The sequence below is a fragment of the Eutrigla gurnardus genome, assembly GCF_963514095.1.
Source record: "Eutrigla gurnardus genome assembly, chromosome: 10".
NCBI classification, from domain to species: Eukaryota; Metazoa; Chordata; class Actinopteri; order Perciformes; family Triglidae; genus Eutrigla; species Eutrigla gurnardus.
Genome location: NC_139924.1, coordinates 6354429 through 6362956, shown reverse-complemented (window position 1 = coordinate 6362956; position 8528 = coordinate 6354429). Strand labels below are relative to the sequence as shown.

The following is an 8528-nucleotide window of genomic DNA, read 5'->3' as shown; positions in this document are numbered from 1 at the left end:
AATGTACAAGGAACTATTTGCATTCAAATCATGTCAAAGAACTTATTCTGAAATACTTGTGTGAACATCGTTTATTGCTGTACTCTAGGAGACAACATATATTATGCTGTTAGTTGATTCGATCACATTTCATATTGAATGTCAGACTAATCAGGTTTTACACCCATTAGATAAATATAGAGTCAAAATTAGATGGTGGAAAGGTCGAAATTAATCTCAAAGAAGTGTGGTAGCCTACTTTGTCCCTCAACAATTGTCCTCACGGCAGGGTTCATCGGGGCAGCTGTGGCTCAGAGGTAGAGCGAGTAGTCCTCCAATCAGAAGATTGGCGGTCCCCGGCTCCTCCAGTCTGCATGCCGAAGTGTCCTTGGGCAAGGTACTGAACCCCCAATTGCCCCCGGTGCTGCGCCGTCGGCGTGTGAATGTGTGTGAATGAGTTAGCTCCTGATGTGCAGGCTGCTCCTCTGCCATCAGTGTATGAATGTGTGTGAACGGGTAAAAGTGACTGAATGTATAGTGTAAAAGCACCTTGAGTTGCTAGTTAGCTAGAAAAGCGCTATATAAATGCAGGTCCATTTATCATTTACCATAATATCACTGGTTTTCTATCCATCTAACTAGTTAACTGCATTCACAGACCAGTGTGATCTCTCATGTTAACAAAACTTTTTTTCCCCTAGACAGACATGTAAACACAGATAAAAGTACTCAGAAAAGCTGCTTCTATGGGAGCAGATGTAGCGCTGATGAGAGGAAGAGAGGAGGAGATTTATGAATATAAGTGCTATGGGACCAGTGTTCACCACAGTCCACCTAATTCTTTAATTTACCAGCCCATTACCATTCAGCTCCAGTCAGTCTGCAGCTCTTACACAAATGTTGCAATTATATACTCCTTCTCTTCTCCACAAGAAATACTTCCCTGTTTTCTAGTCCTTTTTTCACCGCTTGGTAATTACAACAAAGTAGCGCAAAGTGGAGAGTGGAGTGGAAGGTGTGAGGCGAGGTGCTATAAGGTACCCCCCCCCCCATGCGGGTGACTGTAAAGGAAATATACGTCCCTGCCCGGGTTTTAAACAGATGTAACCCCGCCTTGATTTCTCCACAGTTCTTTACAGTCGCCGCTCCTCCCGCCTCCTCCGTCAGTAGCGAAGGTAACTCCGTGCGTAAAGCTCCTGGACACAGACGGACACCGTACAGTTCCCACCTCTGCTTCTCTTCTCTCAGCGGAACGGAAGAAAACCTTTCACTGAAGACATTCAATGTTTTAAATCAGAAAGTGTTTTTTTTTTTTTTCCTCTTCTTTTTTCTCTCCCGTGTATTTTTGGCTCGCTGACATCCTGCCCCGATGCCTCGCACGCGAGCCGCTCCACCAACCCTGTTACGTTATAACGATTAAACAATGTGCAAAGCAAATTATACAGTAGGAGCAAACTGTGGATGCTCTTGGATTTAACAGCCGGTACCTGTAAAAACAGAGATTCAATCAAACTTATGGCGTGAAGGTAAGACGGTGTGTGTGTGTGTGTGTGTGTGAGAGTGTGTGTGTGTGTGTGTGTGTGTGTGTGAGTGAGTGTGTGATGTGCAAAACTTGACAAAAAAAAAAAATGAGAAAGATGGTCATCTCTATCTTCGACAAGTCTATCGCACTAAATATTGACCTGTGCCATAAATGTAAAATCATGTATATCCGTCAAGGTACAGTGGTCCAGTCCATCCAGCCTGCCTATTGAGAGATTTCGGGCTGATACAAAGTGATGTTGTGATTCCTGAGAAATGAACTTTCAAGGTGAATTTGATGTATCCGCTCTATTTGTCGCTTCACTTTAACGCGTATTATTTGTCCCTTTCCAAAAGAAACACTTTGAGTCCATTTCTGGGAATGACTGCGAGCGCGTCCGCGCGTCCACACACACACACACACACACACACACACACACACACACACACACACACACACACACACACACCGTTGCATTATAGAGGTGATGCGTTTGTATAGCAGGGCGTTTGTTTATAGAATTGATTCGGCTTTGGGTTTTGGTGTAAAACAACTCAAAGCAAATATTTGCTCTTCGCCCTAATCCAGCCCAAGTAAAGTGCTCTAAGTGAGCTGTTGGTTAGTGGAGGTGTGGCAGTGTGCCTGTATCGAACTGTCCTTTTCCAACCCACGGAGCGTTGATCTCAGATCTGTTTGTGCCTTCCAGTTTGTAATTAGCCGAGTCCTCCAGAGGCAGCGCGTCCTCGACATAGCGCTTGGCGCAGGGCAGGTGACTGCTGTTCTGGCTGCACAACCTGTCCTGTATCCATCAGCCCTCACTGAGCAGCTTTAACAAGTTAACAACAGCAGGCAATATAAATGAGGTGAAAAGCACTTATCTGCAGCCCGCCTGGTGGGCTTAGCGTGGGATGCTCACTGTCAGATTTTAGTGGCTTTTCTTCTAATGATTTATGATTTAGCCTATAGCATGCTGTTTTAGTTTGTGTTTAGATGTACATTTGTATGTATTTGGCTCCTCTAAACTTCACTGCAGATTTTTTTTATTTTTTTTATTGTTCTTTTATTGGTATAATTATGTAACATCCATATAGCATATGGCAGATAATGGCGATCATAACGATGTTGATATCGAGCTAATCACTTTTTAACGAGTCAGTAATGACTGAAGATAGAAGAGATGAAGGGAAAGAATGTGATAGGCTATTGGTAAATATGACCGATTCCTCCATAATAACGGATAACTCAGGTAAAGAAAAAAACAAAACAACTGCCTTGACTTGTGGCCTGCAGCTGTGCTGTAAGTCGGCTGGATCTGTGGATAGCTCAACCCGGTTGCCAAATTGGAGCTGTCACATAAAAGGACACTGCCAGGTTTTATTTGACAAGGAGGTTATGTTGGTTGGGTTGTGTCAACTTCACTTGGGCAGAATTAATGAGGGGATTGCTTTCCTAAAAGAGGCGAGCGAACAGCTAATCTCAAGTGATAGCATCTTCACTGATGTTGTGTCCCATTTGCCGTCCATCCAGTGACAGTCAGCAGACATGCGTTGTTCACCCATATGGATTCTACATCTCGCCGTCTCTGATCCGTCACACCTCATTGTGTGGAAAACGGCATCGCCAGAGCCGCCTGATGCTGCGAATGTCAAATCCAGCTGTTTGATAAAGACAGCTCCATTGAATCAAACTCTCCTGGATGCTTCCACATCATGTTAATTTTAAAAAATCCTATTTGAGTTAATATCAGGAAAAGATAGCACGGACAAGGACGCAAATCACTTGATACAGCTGGTCAGGAAATAGTGACATTTAAATTCAGCACACTCTCCCAAGTGAGATGACATGTGTTCAGCCAAATCAACACCGTGCCGCAGCCTGTACTTATTAAATTAAATTACAGACCCAAACAAATGTTGTTTGTTTGCAGGGTTCGAATTTGATCCAGTGTGGGAAATCACAACCTGGTTTATTAGACAGCCAGAAGGAAGCCAATATTTACTTGACCGAGGCGAAAGTACCAAATCGTTAAATAATACTCTCAGATTTACAAGATCTTCCAAAAAGTTACAAAATGTACAAACTCTAAGTAATGTCACAAAAACAAAAAAATGATCATTAATTTGGTTTTCTGTAGCTGAGCAGTGGAGCATTACACATTTGTGAAAAAAAAAGTTAAACTCTGAAAGTAAAGTAAAATCAGGTCATTCATGCAAATCCAATTCACGCTCAATGCAAATTAATGATTCTAAATTGATGCCTTGCATCCTTTCATACTTGTATCTATATTTGATGCCACGGTCCACAGACCTTCTAACGATTAAACATGGACAACGCGCCTCTTGCAGTGAAGGTGACCGGATGAGAATGCTTGAAATGACAGGTTAGGAAGGGAGAGAACATTGTTTGGACCAGAATATACAACAACCAAAAAAAGGCTAAGGAATGGACACGAGAGCTTCAGTGACCTTTGCGCGTGGTTCTGTCTGAAACATAAGTGAGCTACGATGAAATATGAATAGTTTACCTTTTCAGCACTAACTGGAAGCTCAAAATGGCCTCCAAATCCTCGACAGTGTAAACATCGCCTCCTCCTATAAACAGTGGAATTATTGCCTCAGTAATATTGCATCAGGCACATACAACAACAAAACGGCAGGTTCCTCCTGTAGCGTACAGTATGGATAAGGCATGTGGCTCAGCAGCCCCATTGTGTTTTGACCAGTAAATAATTTAATTGTATTGTATATCTGTGAATGTATCCAACTGGCCTACATTCTCCCTATCTCTCTCTATCTCCTGAAACCCCCCCAGCATGTCAAATACGTCAACACTCCAGGGACCGGCACCATCACTGAAAGGATGGAGGAGCCAATTAGGTCCTAAAGCCAATAGGAGATCCATCAGGATCCGGTTATGCTCCAGGTTGCAGTTATATGCTGAAAAAAGTTATGTTGGCAGGTTGGTCCGTCGGTACGTTAATGGCCTGTCCGTGATATACATCGATCCAAATGGTGTATCCAACCTGCGTGGTGCATTATGTCTGAGTAACAAACAACACTTAATGAGTGTGTGGGGATAGTAGTTTTATTGGCTTTGTTTGTTGTTGTGATTCATTGAATATTCTTTTTAACTCTAATTGTATTTTATATTTGTTATTTTTGAGTGCCTTCAGTACATGTTCCCACAGCGAGCGTGTGAAGAGAAGTGCAACATCAGACATCAGATTTTTTATTTGAAAAACAACCCGTTTGGTCTTTTGAGGCCACAATGAGCAACAGGCGGTTAAAAATCTGGGTGTGCAGAAAAAAAACAGCGTTACTTTCCATTACTCTCATATGTCGCTGTGGAGCCCCACACACACACACACACACGGTATATATCCCCTGAGAGGTGTGAAAGTGCTTTAGCTACAGTTAGGCAGCGTTGTCAGAGGATATCAGGCACGCTCTCGTACTGCCACATACTGTACGTGTGCATGGATGCACATGTGCATCGCATACACACACAGTGGTTGGACAAGTAATGGCGTAATTGGTCGTGGCTCCTGTAGCGCTTGATAAAATATCAGCCCTGAATGGCTTAAAGACTACTTCCAGGCCCTCATCGGGGGATTCTTTGAGTGTTCCAGCGAACAGTCCGGACCAATGCGATGACAGACAATGAGCTGTGAACGACAGGGCGACAATTTGAAGAGTCACCGGAATTTTCCCTGAAGAAATGCAATTTCTTGCCAATTATGTTGATGTGCAGTGCGCTCGGTCTGCTTATCCTGAGACGCCAATGTGCAGTTCAGAGTGCCTCCCCATAGACTTTAAATGAACAGCACTGGTTCCAGATCATTCCAACTCCAGCAGATGGTGCCTGACGCACACAGAACCTCAAGGTGTGGAAAGAAAAAGGATTTATCCTGCTGTTTGGCTCTGAATCTGAGCCTTTAAAAGGCCAAACATTGTAAAAGGTGAAGTGGGGGTGACTTGTAAGATTGTAGCTTGGCGGGACATGGCTCGTGCATCACTTGACACAATTTTTCTTTTCAACCTCCTGTGTCAAGTCCCAAATGAAAGCTTGGGTTGTACTAAACAGTCTTTCAGTGACAGCTTACTTGACATTTTCCCTCAAGAGTCTGGGAGTCTTTTGTTTGGTGAACAAAGCAAGCATAGAACCTCCTGTCTGGATAACCTTTAGCATTAGCTTTGATAAATCATTGGCCAATCGCTTGCTTAGCAAGTACTCATCTCTGAAAATACCAGCAGACCATGTCTTTGAAATAATCAGCAGCAAGGTTTTCAACAGATTTATCAAGCAATATCTGTTCATATTTTGACCGTTATTATATAATTTTGTATTATAGAACTATAGTGTGCTCACAATATAAGCGTAGGATGAAGTAAAGTACAATGATTGTGTCTAGATGGTAACCCTGGATTGCGAAAATTCATAAGACTTGTTTGCCTGATGAAGTGTAACCATTTGAGGTCAATGCCAAACCTCAAACATCTCAGGAGAGCTTCGCAAATCGAGAGTTATGTTCTAGAAACGTTCAGGAAATCTAAAATGAAGTATACAGTATAAAGTTTATCCCAGTAGGAGGTGTACTGGCAATATTGGTAGCCTTAGAATTTCTTGAGCCACCCCCATTCAATAATTTAATGGCATTATAATTGGCTCATTTAAATGTAATGATATTATAATTGACTAATTTAATATCAATCACTTGAGCATTTTAGCACCTACATGATACACCAGGGCTATTCAGCGGACATTTTCCCTGACCCACTCAACCCTTTTCTGGCCTCATGAATTAACACCTCTTTGTGTTTATTGGATACAATTTTCTGACATAAAGTCCAGATAATATTGTTCTTCAGAATGAAGGATACACCTGTGGTCCTTTCCCAGGGCGTCTGGTTATGTTTTAAAGAGGGGACCAAATATGAGGAATACTGAAAAAATATTGTAATTTAAAACAAATTGCTTGCACTACTTCACCACCAAAAGTCAAGAAACAGCCACCGGTCTTGATCGGTTAGATTGAGGGTGCTAGAAAACCAAATATGCATCAAGAATGGTTTATTGGTAGAAAGTTTCTGAGCGACAGATACACAGAGCGTGCACGTAACCATAGTAACGAGAGAGAGACGCTGACTGAGATTACTCTGATCAGCATGCATAGGAATACTTTAAGATATAAAAAATAATAGAAAACCTTATCAGTTCATCATCATCGTTTGTCATTTGACTCGCTGTGGGAACATGTGCGAGAAAAGGAAGGATTTGTTGTGCCAAAATGATATTTGTGCGAACATTTTCTGTTGTCCACCTGGCCATGTGACCTTTTTGCTGACTCCCTTGTTGCATCTCATCCTACTGCGGTCCGTTGATCTTCTGAGTTGTGTTACACTGTGAGCATATTTCACACATATAAACATGATCCTCCACATCCTATTTTCACTTATAAGAACTGACATATTTTCACAAGTCATGTTTGCACATATTACTGTAGCTTGCAAAATGTTTTAACAGGCCCTTGCATTTGCTTGTGCAAAGCATTTGTCCTGATGAGACTGTTATACTTTCATAGAACAGAGGCGATTTTTTTGTATACAATATAATATGAAGCAAATTACCATTACAATTTAGTTGTCAGCGCTTATTATAGGCAGCCACTAATAATAACTAATCACTGAAATTAGTTTGGGTCACGCTCCCCGTCCTCTCCCTTTGAATGTAATTAAAGCGGACAACTTTGTTAAAGGACAAAAACAGCAATCAATTGATGCAACATTTTCACCTAGCGATTGTGAGGACTGAAGGCTCTTTTCAGCCCGTTGGTGATAATAATGCTGTGGTCTTGTCCCAATTTAGCAGAAAATGAGCTGGAAAAGACTGAATGTCTGTGTGCCAGGCACAGAGGACGGAGAATGTGATTACAGAAATACACCGGAATCACAGTATCCATACTTTTGGTATTGATCTGCTAACCACGAGTGCAGAGAATCTGCTTGATCCACTGCATCTCTGGCCACTTTGGGGACATGCAGGATTATACGCTCCCTGAGATGACTTTGCAATAAACTCAGACACGGATCAGACAGAAATCTTGATTTACCCATCACTGTTTGTTTGTTTTGTTGCCGACAGGCACAGTGGGCCTACAGTAGCACTTGGGTTACCTGCGGCTTAAAAGCCTCTGTTGAGCAGGCAACATGTGTCAGGTTAACCAGTGACGCTGTGTGTGTGTGTGTGTGTGTGTGTATCTCAGCTTTCAATGGAAAAGCAGCCAGGGGTGTGTGTGTGTCTGTGTGTGTGTATGTGTGTGTGTGTGTACAACATGCGGCCTCACAAGAGACACGGCTGGTTGTTAGGTTGGACCTTCCCTACGACCTAATGAGGCCGATGGAGGCTTGTTACCAACCTCCCCCTGCTCTCATTCCAGTGGGCTCGACCATTTTTTTTCTCTTTACCTTATGGCTAGATTTGAGTAGGTAATGGCTGAAATCACCACTACATAACCTTTATGTGTTACTGTATCACTAACATTGATGTGCTACGGGGGCTTTTGTCTTTGTGGGTGCTGCATCATTGGCTTTTATTTAGCCCTTCATACGTTTATCTCAATGTGACTCATCTTGATGCTTCCTGGATGGGCTCCAATATTTCCTCTGTTCTCACTTCTTTCTGACAGCATGTCCAAAGTGAGAAGTCCCCTGAGAGTGTTAAAATGTGTACTTAAAATGCCATTTCAGTGAAACAGGTTATTGTATACGTCAGTCAAATAAAGTGGTCCTGATGTACTTCAAAGTCAAACAACAAACTGTTTTTCCCCCATCCTCTATTTCAAAATGAATCACATGCATGTTGTCTTTAAAAAACTACACACATAATAATCATTATAAACACTTTTTTTAACTGCAGCTCTTCAACCACCGCAGTTATGTATATTTCTTATGAATCATTCCGCATCTTCCCATTATTTTATGTTAACCATGTATTGCCCCATCGACACCTGCCAAACCAAACCGAATGC

The 8528-nt window shown here is 42.2% G+C and overlaps 1 protein-coding gene across 1 annotated transcript in view; it reads left to right on the top strand.

Annotated features, from left to right (window-relative positions):
- The first annotated feature begins 1211 nt into the window (after positions 1-1211).
- The window catches only part of drd2a (dopamine receptor D2a), a 33571-nt gene continuing 26254 nt past the window's right edge, over positions 1212-8528 (top strand). The window contains exon 1 of the mRNA XM_084019223.1: positions 1212-1505. The gene's annotated coding sequence lies outside the window, so the exon portion shown is untranslated. The remainder of the gene's footprint in view (positions 1506-8528) is intronic.